Below are 9,653 nucleotides of genomic sequence, written 5' to 3'. Positions count from 1 at the left end.
CAAGGGCCACGATGTGTGGCAACAGCAAGGAGCAAAATGTTGGGAAGGAGCACGCTTTCCCCCAGTCTCCCTGGAGGTACCCAGGCAAGGCCCAGGTCATCTGCCTCCAGGGTCCCATCCTCATCACTCCGTCAATTAGTTTTCTGCCCCAGATGGAGCTTCTAGGCAGGTGGCGTGACCCCACCCCGCCCCACTGCCCGTGCAGCCATCTCCCGAGTGCAGGCCACTTCGGAGGGAACCATCCGTCTACTTTGCTGGTTTCGTGATGTACTTGCCACCGAGAAGCCCACCTATTTTTCCTTCGAACATGTGCAAGCTCTGTTCAGGCAAACTTCAGTTGTGCAAAAGCCAAGGCCACGGGTCTGCTGGGACATCTAATACTGGGCCCAGAGGGTAGGGGCCATCCTGGAGCTTCACTCTAGGGGCCCTGTGGGCTTCTAGTAGGGGGTTGAGAATGTACCTTTCTGTCCCTCTCCTAGTGCCTCTGCCTTCTGGAGCCCCCATAGCTTCAACAACAACACTCTCCTCTGAGACCCCCAAGAGCTCTTTTGCTGACCCGGGAGTTGACGGCCCCCAGACCCCCACCTGCTGGGCCAGGCATGAGCCCATGGCCCTCTGCCCATATCCTACCTGGGAGGGGCCGCTGGCCTTGTCGTAGTCTGTTCAGGATGCTATCACAAAAATACCATAAACGTGGCTTAAAACAACATGCATTTATTCCTCGCGGCTCTGGAAGCTGGGAGACCCGAGACCAAGATGCTGGCAGAGCCAGCATAAGGCGAGGACCTGCTGCCTGCTTCCTTCATAGCTGTCATCTGGCTGTGTCCTCACACAGTAGAAGGGTGACCGGGCTGTCTGAGACCTCTTTTATAAGAATGCTAATCCTATTCATGGAGACTCTGCCTTCATGACCCAATCACCTCCTAGAAGCCCCACCAACTGATGCCATCACCCTGGGGGTTAGGATTTTAGTGTATGAATTTCAGGGAACACAGACATTCAGAGGAGAGAGTACTTGGGCTTCTCTTGGATTTATGCACTTATTAGTTTGATTTGGACATTGGTGAGCTGTTTCAATTTCTTCCCACTGAGCCCATATTATTGTTTTGATTAAAAGATTTTAAAAATATATAATAAAAATCATGGTCCCCAATTTTTTTCAGGGAAGACAGGTCAGAAAATCCTTGCATTCCCTTGCCCCACACCCCTTTTCTGGCCTTCATTCAACAAGCATTTATTGAGCACCTGCTGTGTGCAAAGCTCTAAAAGTAGCTGACACAACCCCCGACCCCCCCCCCACAAAGACAGAGCATCAGAGCAAGACAGACATGTAGCCAAAATGTCACAAGTAGAACCTACATTTACCAAGCTGGGCTCCTAGGATTGATACACTTTAGTGGATGCGGGTTACACCTAGAAAAATGACAGACCTAAATACAAGCTCAATATGAGCAAATGAACCCCCTTCCTCTGTCGGCAGGTCCTGCTGACTTCAGACTCCACCTCTACACCCTGCCCTGGCGGGGAGGGAGCTCTCCCTCCTCCCTGGAGCCCGCTGTGCTTTCAGATCTGACCTCGCTGCCTGGGAGTGGCCTGCACCCACCCCGGGAATCCCGGAGGCAGCGTGGGGCAGATCCACCCTGGCCAGGGAGACCCCAGTGGGACCCAGAGTCGGCCCTCACTGAAGGCGTCCCATGAGTGCGTGGGAGCAGGGGGCCGGGTCAGGACCGGAGGGACCAGACCGCACGGGGTGGGCACTCAGCCCAGACCTTCCCCTCACCTCCTTTCTCCCTACCCAGAGCGAAGGGGTGGAGATGATGGATAAGATCGTGTACTGGGTGCGGGAGGACCCATCGGGGCTGGGTCGGCCCTGGCTCCCAGGGGCCCCGGCCTCCGAGTCCATGGCGGTGCCCATGATGCTGCTCAACCTGGTGGACCGGCTCGGGGAGGCGGACGAGGAGCTGGCGGGCAACTACGCGGAGCTGGGGGACTGGTGCGCGCAGAGGATCCTGCGGCATGTCCAGGTTGGGGATGCGTCCGGGGGCAGGAGACTGACACTGGCCGCCAGACAGCTCCCGGGGGCTGGGGAGCGGGGGACACCCCCGCGCCCCACCGCCTGCAGCACCTCCTTTGCTCACACCCGCCACACCCACCCCAGCTGAGCCCCCATGGTCCCCTTTGCAGATGCGGAGACACGGAGGGCGGGAAAGCTCAGGACCCTACCCCCTGGGAAAGTGGAGGGCCCAGGGGCGCCCGGGGGAGGGGGAGGGACTAAGGGCAGGAGGGAGGGTGCCAGAGCCCCTGGCATGCTAGAGGGAGCCGGAAACACGGCCAGACCCAAGTCTCCTGGCCTCTGTGTGTTCCAGGACAGCCACTTTGGTGTTGGTGGCAGTATCCTGGTGGCAGATAGCAGGACTTGGCAGGTGCCTGGAGGGTGAACTTCAGGAAGCCTCACAGCAGTACATTGGCTATGGAAAGGCGTGGAAGATGCATTTGGCCAATCGTCACTCTCAGGGAATGAACTTCTAAAATTCTATAAGAATTGTGAAATCTGTCTCCAAATGCAACTGTTGTCATTGTTTGGTCATCCACTTTCACTCTCCAACCATCAGGGTTGGCCTTCTGCTGCAGGAGCCTTGGATTCAGCCTCCCACTGCTGGTTCCTTGGGTTCCCAAGCCGTGCACTTGCAGGCTTTATGCCTGGAGCTGCAGGACACCTGATGCTTTGCAAGCAGCCCACTAGATTTCAGAAGAAAAGTTTCAGTAGCATGTTTTCCAGAAGGAACTTTGTACCTAGGATTAACAGTTTGGTCAAATCTAAAAAAAAAGCTTTGTGTTTAGCTCATATAGCAGTCCTTGTGACAAAAACTTCTTATAAAATTTTCAACAATCATTTCCCTAAAGCACTTTAGAAAGTCTGGTTTAAAGTGTGGTTAGTTGAGAGGTTTTAAGAACCTTGTTTGTCTCTGGAACCTGGTTCTTTTCTTCATGTGTTACATTCTTTATTATTTCAAGATCAGAGATGATTTATCAAAGAAATAGTTGTATACAACTTGGTAGAGTTTTCCTCCTGGAAGTTCTGCTTTATTTCATTCCGGCAAATGAGAATTCTCCATAGGACTTTTTCGGAAAATACTCGCAGCCTACATGGAATCAAACAACTGAAAAATACATTCTATTCTTAAAGTTGTTCCGCTCAGTGCTACAATGGGGTCCTCAGGGAAGTGGAGGGTCCCGGAGCAGCTGAGTGGGGCCCAGGGCAGGAGCGAGGGGACCAGAAACTGAGGGCCCGTTGAAGAGCAGGAAACCCAAACCACTATGGGAGTCTCCCAAGCCAGCGAATAAGGAATTATTCTGTGTCGTATTATTATTAACAACATATAAACATTCTCTATTTTATATTCTTTTAAATTTATTTGTAATTACACAAGCAAAACATGAATATAATTCTCATTTTAAAATATTAAACAAATAGGAGTAAAATCAAAGCCCCTTTTAAGCCACTGTCTAGGTTCCTCCGAAGTCTCCCCTCCGCAAGGGGTCCTTCCCGACACTTCCTGCATGTTTACATGCATATATGTACATACATGCTGCAGAGTTTCTCATACAATATGTTTCTTCTGCAACTTGCTCTCTTCACATAAGGAAGCATGCCTGGGAGAGAGGTTTTAATTAAAGTTCTGTATTCCGCAGCATGGATATAGCAGACTTTGCTCCCAGCTTCCCCTCTTTGGTGCATATTTAGGTGTCTTGCGGGGTTTCACTAATAGAGACAATGCACAGACACTCTTGCCCCATTGCACGCACACGAACACTGGTGTAAGACCGAGTCAGGTCAGGCAGCGCTAGATGGCTTCAACCAACAGACCAGCAATAAGGCAGCGAGTGGCTTAGAGAAGACTGAAGATGATTAGTCACTCACGGAAGTCTGAGCTGAGCAGTCCAGGTTGAAGGGATAGCTCCATTCCCTGCATTCAGGAAGCCCAGCTCCTTACATCTTGCTTCTCCTCTCTCCCCTAGTGCTGTGCTTCTCAAACCATTTGTGATGAAAGACCAGTTCCTATCCACCACCACCCCAATCCATTTCAAACTAAGGCTTATGTAACATGTGATAAAGATATGGTGATGTTCAGTTGCTATAAAAGCTTCACAACACTTCCTCTGGCTGGACCAGCCTCATCCTGAACCCTAAGGGTGGCTTGTGGCTGAGCAGTGATCCAGGAACCATGCCCAGGAGCTCAGCTCCAGGGCACTGCCTTGACTTCAGAGTCAGCTCCCGCACAGGTGCATCTGTGTTCTGAAAATATGATCTCAATCTTTTTGTAATTTTTAAGGGCTGATTTGCGTCCCAGTATGTGATCTATTCTGGAGAATGTTCCATGTGCCCTGGAGAACAATGTATATTCTGCTACTTTCGGATAAAAGGTTCTCAATACATCTGTTAAGTCCTTCTGGTACAGTGTGTCATTGAAAGCCATTGTTTCCTTGTTGATTTTCTGTTTAGATGATCCGTCCATTGCTGTAAGTGGGGTAAGGAAGTCCCCTACTATTATTTTCAATGTGTTTCTTGATGTTTGTGATTAATTTATTTATATATTTGGGTGCTTTTACGTTTGGAGCATAAATGTTTACAATTGTTAGTTCTTCTTGGAGGATAGGCCCCTTAATTATGATATAAAGCCCTTCTTCATCTCTTGTTACAGTCTTTATTTTAAGGTCTAGATTGTCTGATATAAATATGGCTACCCTGGCTTTCTTTTGGAGACGATTAGCATGAGAGATGGTTCTCCGTCCCCTTACTTTCAATCTGAAGGTGTCTTTAGGTCTAAACTGGGCCTCTTGTAAACAGCATATAGATGGATTTTGCTTTCTTAACCATTCTGTTACCCTATGTCTTTTGATTGGAGCATTTACTCCATTGACTTTAGAGTGAGTACCGATAGATATGAGTTTATTGCCATTATGTTTCTTGTAGAGTTGGAGTTTCTGGTGGTGTTCTCTGGTCTTTTCTAGTCTTTGTTGCTTTCGGTCTTTTTTTCCCCATCTTTTCTCCCCTCAGAGATTCCCCCTTAAAATTTCTTGCAGAGATGGTTTAGTGGTCACAAACTCCTTTAATTTCTGTTTGGGAAACTTTTAATTTCTCCTTCTATTTTGAATCACAGCCTTGCTGGATAAAGAATTCTTGGCTGCATATTTTTCTGATTCAGCACATTGAATATATCCTGCCACTCCTTTCTGGCCTGCCAAGTTTCTTTGGATAGGCCTGCCATAAACCTGATTTGTCTTCCCTTGTAGGTTAAGGACTTTTTTTCCCCTTGCTGCTTTCATGACTCTTTCCTTACCTGAGTATTTTGTGAATTTGACTATGATATACCTTTTTGATGGTTGCTTTTTGTTAAATCTTGTGGGAGTCCTCTGTGCTTCCTGGATTTTGATGTCTGTGTCTTTCCCCAGGTTATAAAAGTTTTTCCCTATGTCTTGCTCACATAATCTTTCTACCCCTTTTTCTTTCTCTTCATCTTCTTGAACCCCTATGATCTGATGTTGTTCCTTTTCAATGAGTCACTGATTTCTCTAATTCTTAAATTGTGCTCTTTTGTCTTTGTCTTCCTCTTTTTTTTCTGCTTCATTATTCTTCATTATTAAAGTTTGTCCTTTATATCGCTGATTTGCTGCTCTGCCTCATCCATCCTTGCCACCATGGCATTCATTCAAGATTGCAGCTCAGTTATAGCATTTTTATTTTATCCTGACTAGCTTTTACTTTTTTTTTTTTTATCTCCATAGAGAGGGATTCTAATCGATTTTCTACCCCAGGTAGTATTCTTCTTATCGTGATTCTAAATTCTGGTTTAGACATCTTGCTTGTATCTGTGTTGATTAAGTCCCTGGCTGTCATTTCTTCCTGCTTTCTTTTGGGGTGAATTCTGCTGAGTTCTATGGTTCAGGTTGTGCAGATTGTTGTATTAATCCTAAAATCAGTTTTCTAGGTATACAGGATGGTTTATTGTTGATCTGGCTGTGTTTCATGGATGCAAGATGGAAAAAGAACTTCCATGCTGTTCTGCCATCTTGACTCCTCCTGATGCATCTGTGTCCTGGATCCTGTGAAGTGCAGGGAGGAGAATGGTGCATATTCAAGGTGAGCACTTGTCCTCTGAGAAGATGAGGGAGAAGTTGGACATATCACCATTCTTGAGTTCCGTTCGTGAATTCTTACACGGCCACCACACCTACCCCCAAGGGAGGCTGGGAAACAGTTTAGCTGAGCCACCCATCACCCAGGAAGAGCAGTCTTAGACAAAAACAATGACAAGTCTCTCTCCCCCATAGATACCCAGAAGTGGGTTCAAAGGGTACAGGCATTTAAAAAATAAATACTGTCAAGTTTCTCTCCAAAACAGTGTGTACCAAGCAGGTACAAGAGTTCCCATTTTCCCCCACAGTAGCCAATACTGATTGCCAGAAATGATATCTTTTTGTTATCATTGGTATTTTTCATGATTAGTAGTGTAGTCGGGTTGATCATCTTTTCAAATATTTATAGGTCATTCATACACTTCTGCAAACTGCTTGTTCTTATTCTTTGTCATTTTTCATATTGATTTGTAGGTTATATTAGATGCTTCACATTAACCCTTCATCTGTTATACATGTTGCATATGCATTCTTCCACACTGTCACTTACATTTAACTTAATTTATAGTGTTTTTATTGCAATGCAAAAGTTGTATTTTTCCTCTTTATGCTGTCAAATTGCATTTTTCTTCTATGGTGTCTGCCTTTTGTGCCTTGCTTCATCATTTTCTTTATCCAAAGACTAGAAAGATATATTTCTCTAGTTTTCCTTTTATAAATTTGTTTTTATAGTTTTATTTTCATATTTTTTCTCATGTTTAGATTTTTTAATCACTTAGGAATCTCTTTTCATCTATGGTATCTGTTTAGAATCTTTTGTTGTTCCCAACACCATCCTTTCCCCTCTTAACTGAAATGCCAAATTAATTATGTAGAATATAAGCTCCACACATTTATGAGAAAAAAACCTTTGTTTTATTCACCCCTAAAGCAGTATCTGACACATCATAGACAATCACTATTTGTCAAATGAATGAAGGGATGGACGGATGGATGGATACTAAATTGCCAAATTGTCTTCAGTGTATTTCTAGGATTTCTGTCATTCTCTCAATTAGTATGCTGATTCTTGCATCAATGCTGTTTCAATTACTCTTACATTATAATATGTTTTGATATATTTCTTTCAAATTTTGGGGCCTATCTTATGCATTTCTCTTCAAAATGGATTTAGAAATCATCTTATCAGTTGCCGTTAAAATCTTCTTGGGATTTTTATTGGGGTGCATTGAAGTAATAGATTAATTTCAGGGAACTGACATCTTTCAAAGTTGAGTCTTTCTTTCCAAAAACATGATATATCTCACCTTTTATTGAGGCTTGCTTTTATGTCCTAGAGTTAGTTTTTATATTGTTCTTCACATCAGTCTTAGACATTTTAATTCATTTTAGTCCAAAGCATTCAATAATATGTGTTGCTTTTGGGATCAGGAGGTTTTTTATATAACATATTTGTCAATTGCTAATTCCTGGGAAAGCAGAGCTTGTGAAAAGCTTTCATATGAGCTCCAATGATTTGCCAGGTCCTTCTTTTAGATTCTCTAGACAAATGAGCATAACATCTCTGAATAATTGGGTTTTTCTCCATCAATACATCTATCCTGTATTTCTTTCTTGTTTCACAGTGATCAAGATGACTCCTTTATGGAAAAGTAGCAAGGATAGTGTGAAGTGGTGTTGAATTTTATCAAAAGCTTTTCCTACATCAAATGAGATAATACATTTATGTTTCCTCTGTAACCAGTAATAAAGTGAATTGTGTTAACAACTCTGTCAGTATTAATTTATCATTGCATTTCTGGGGAAAACCCTACTTGACATGATAAAGTATATGAGTTGGTGTTAGTTATGATAGCCTCAGAAAATGTGTTTGGACGCTTTCCATATTTTCTATTGCAGAGAAGGGCTTGGACAATATGATTACCTGTTTCTTTTTAGGTTTAGTAGAATTTAACAAAACCAACTGGGCCAGATATTGGTTTATTCTGATCTTTCAACTCTTGACCAATTCTTAGCATTTATATGTTCCTCGAAGTTAGCCATTTTATCTACGTTTTCCCGTGCATTTATATCAAGCTGTATGGACATGGTGTTCTTCTCCAATGTTTTAGACAAATTGTATCCGCATCTGAAGTTATAACCCACCCTGTTTCTCATGACACTCTTTCATTTCTTCACATTCTTTTCTCTTGACCAAAAGTACCACGAGTCTGTGCGTTTTAAAGTTTTGCTGACTTAAATATTCTCAACATTTTGCTGTGTATTTATTTCATTAGTCATTATTTTCAGTGTCAGGGGCTTTCCTTTGGTTAATAACTTCTAATTTTAATGTTTTAAATTCAATTAATATGATTTCTGCTTCTGAACTTGTTGGGATTTTCTTTGTGACTAAATACATAATCACTCTTGGATAATGTTCCATAGACATCTGAGAAGAAGCTGTATTATCTGATTGGAAGGGCATTATACATACACTGTATATCTGTTACGTGGAGCTCATGACTTCTGTTACTCAAATCTTCCATATTCTGACTTATATTTTGTCTCCTTGGCCTCTTAATTCCTGACAGGAGTACAGTAAGTCTCTTCTACTCTGATTATATCCAATTCTTTTTGAATTTCCTTCAGTTTTTTTGCTTCATATATTATGAAGCCATGTTGGGCACAAAAGTTTATTTCTGTCATAACTTCTTTGGCCTTATGTCTTTTACTTACAACAATATTTATATTTGTCTCTTTGGAAACATTTTGCTTTGGGTTCTATTTTACATGATAGTTTTGCTCTACCTGCTTTTTTCTGTTAGTATTTTTCTAGCATTTTTTAATCTATTTATTTTGGCCCTACTCATAATTTTTTTATTTTTTATTTTTTATTTTTTGAATATAACACAATTTATTTTTTTAACATATGCAGTTATTTTCCATCATTTACAATACAGTAGTTACAATGACACTCCAAACAGAAAAGCAAAGTAAAAAATCAGAACCCCAACTTCTGTTTCATGTACTTAGACGTATACAGAAATTAGAAGGTTAAGTAACAACTAGTTAATCACCTAATTTCACAGCTATCTGAAGTGGCAATCGTTATATAGCAGCTTATCTATGATACATTCAAGATACATGATACAGTTTATTACTTGCCCATAAGCTACAACACAGCCTGCTTAATACCTTTCCTTAAATTCCACCTCTACACTACAATATACTTGAGGTCCATGCAAAAAAGTAGCTACCTTTTATGTAGGAAATGGATGATTAAGTCTTTGGTGCTGTAAAAGCAACTTCATTTAAACATAACCACCCCCACCACCAAAAAAGGAAGAGGAAAAAAAAAAAGTAAAGAAAATAATAAGGGAAAAACCCAAGACACACTTCCTAGGGGAAAAAAACAGCATGTAATTTCTATCCCTGACGAATGTATTAAATAAGCAAACACCCCCAACAAGCAAAACAAGTACTACAATGTAAAAATATTAAAAAAAAAAGAAAGAAAACCGTCTCACATGCATAAA

Source organism: Suricata suricatta, chromosome X, assembly GCF_006229205.1.
Source record: "Suricata suricatta isolate VVHF042 chromosome X, meerkat_22Aug2017_6uvM2_HiC, whole genome shotgun sequence".
In the NCBI taxonomy this organism is placed as follows: domain Eukaryota; kingdom Metazoa; phylum Chordata; class Mammalia; order Carnivora; family Herpestidae; genus Suricata; species Suricata suricatta.
Note: the sequence above shows the minus strand (reverse complement) of the source record.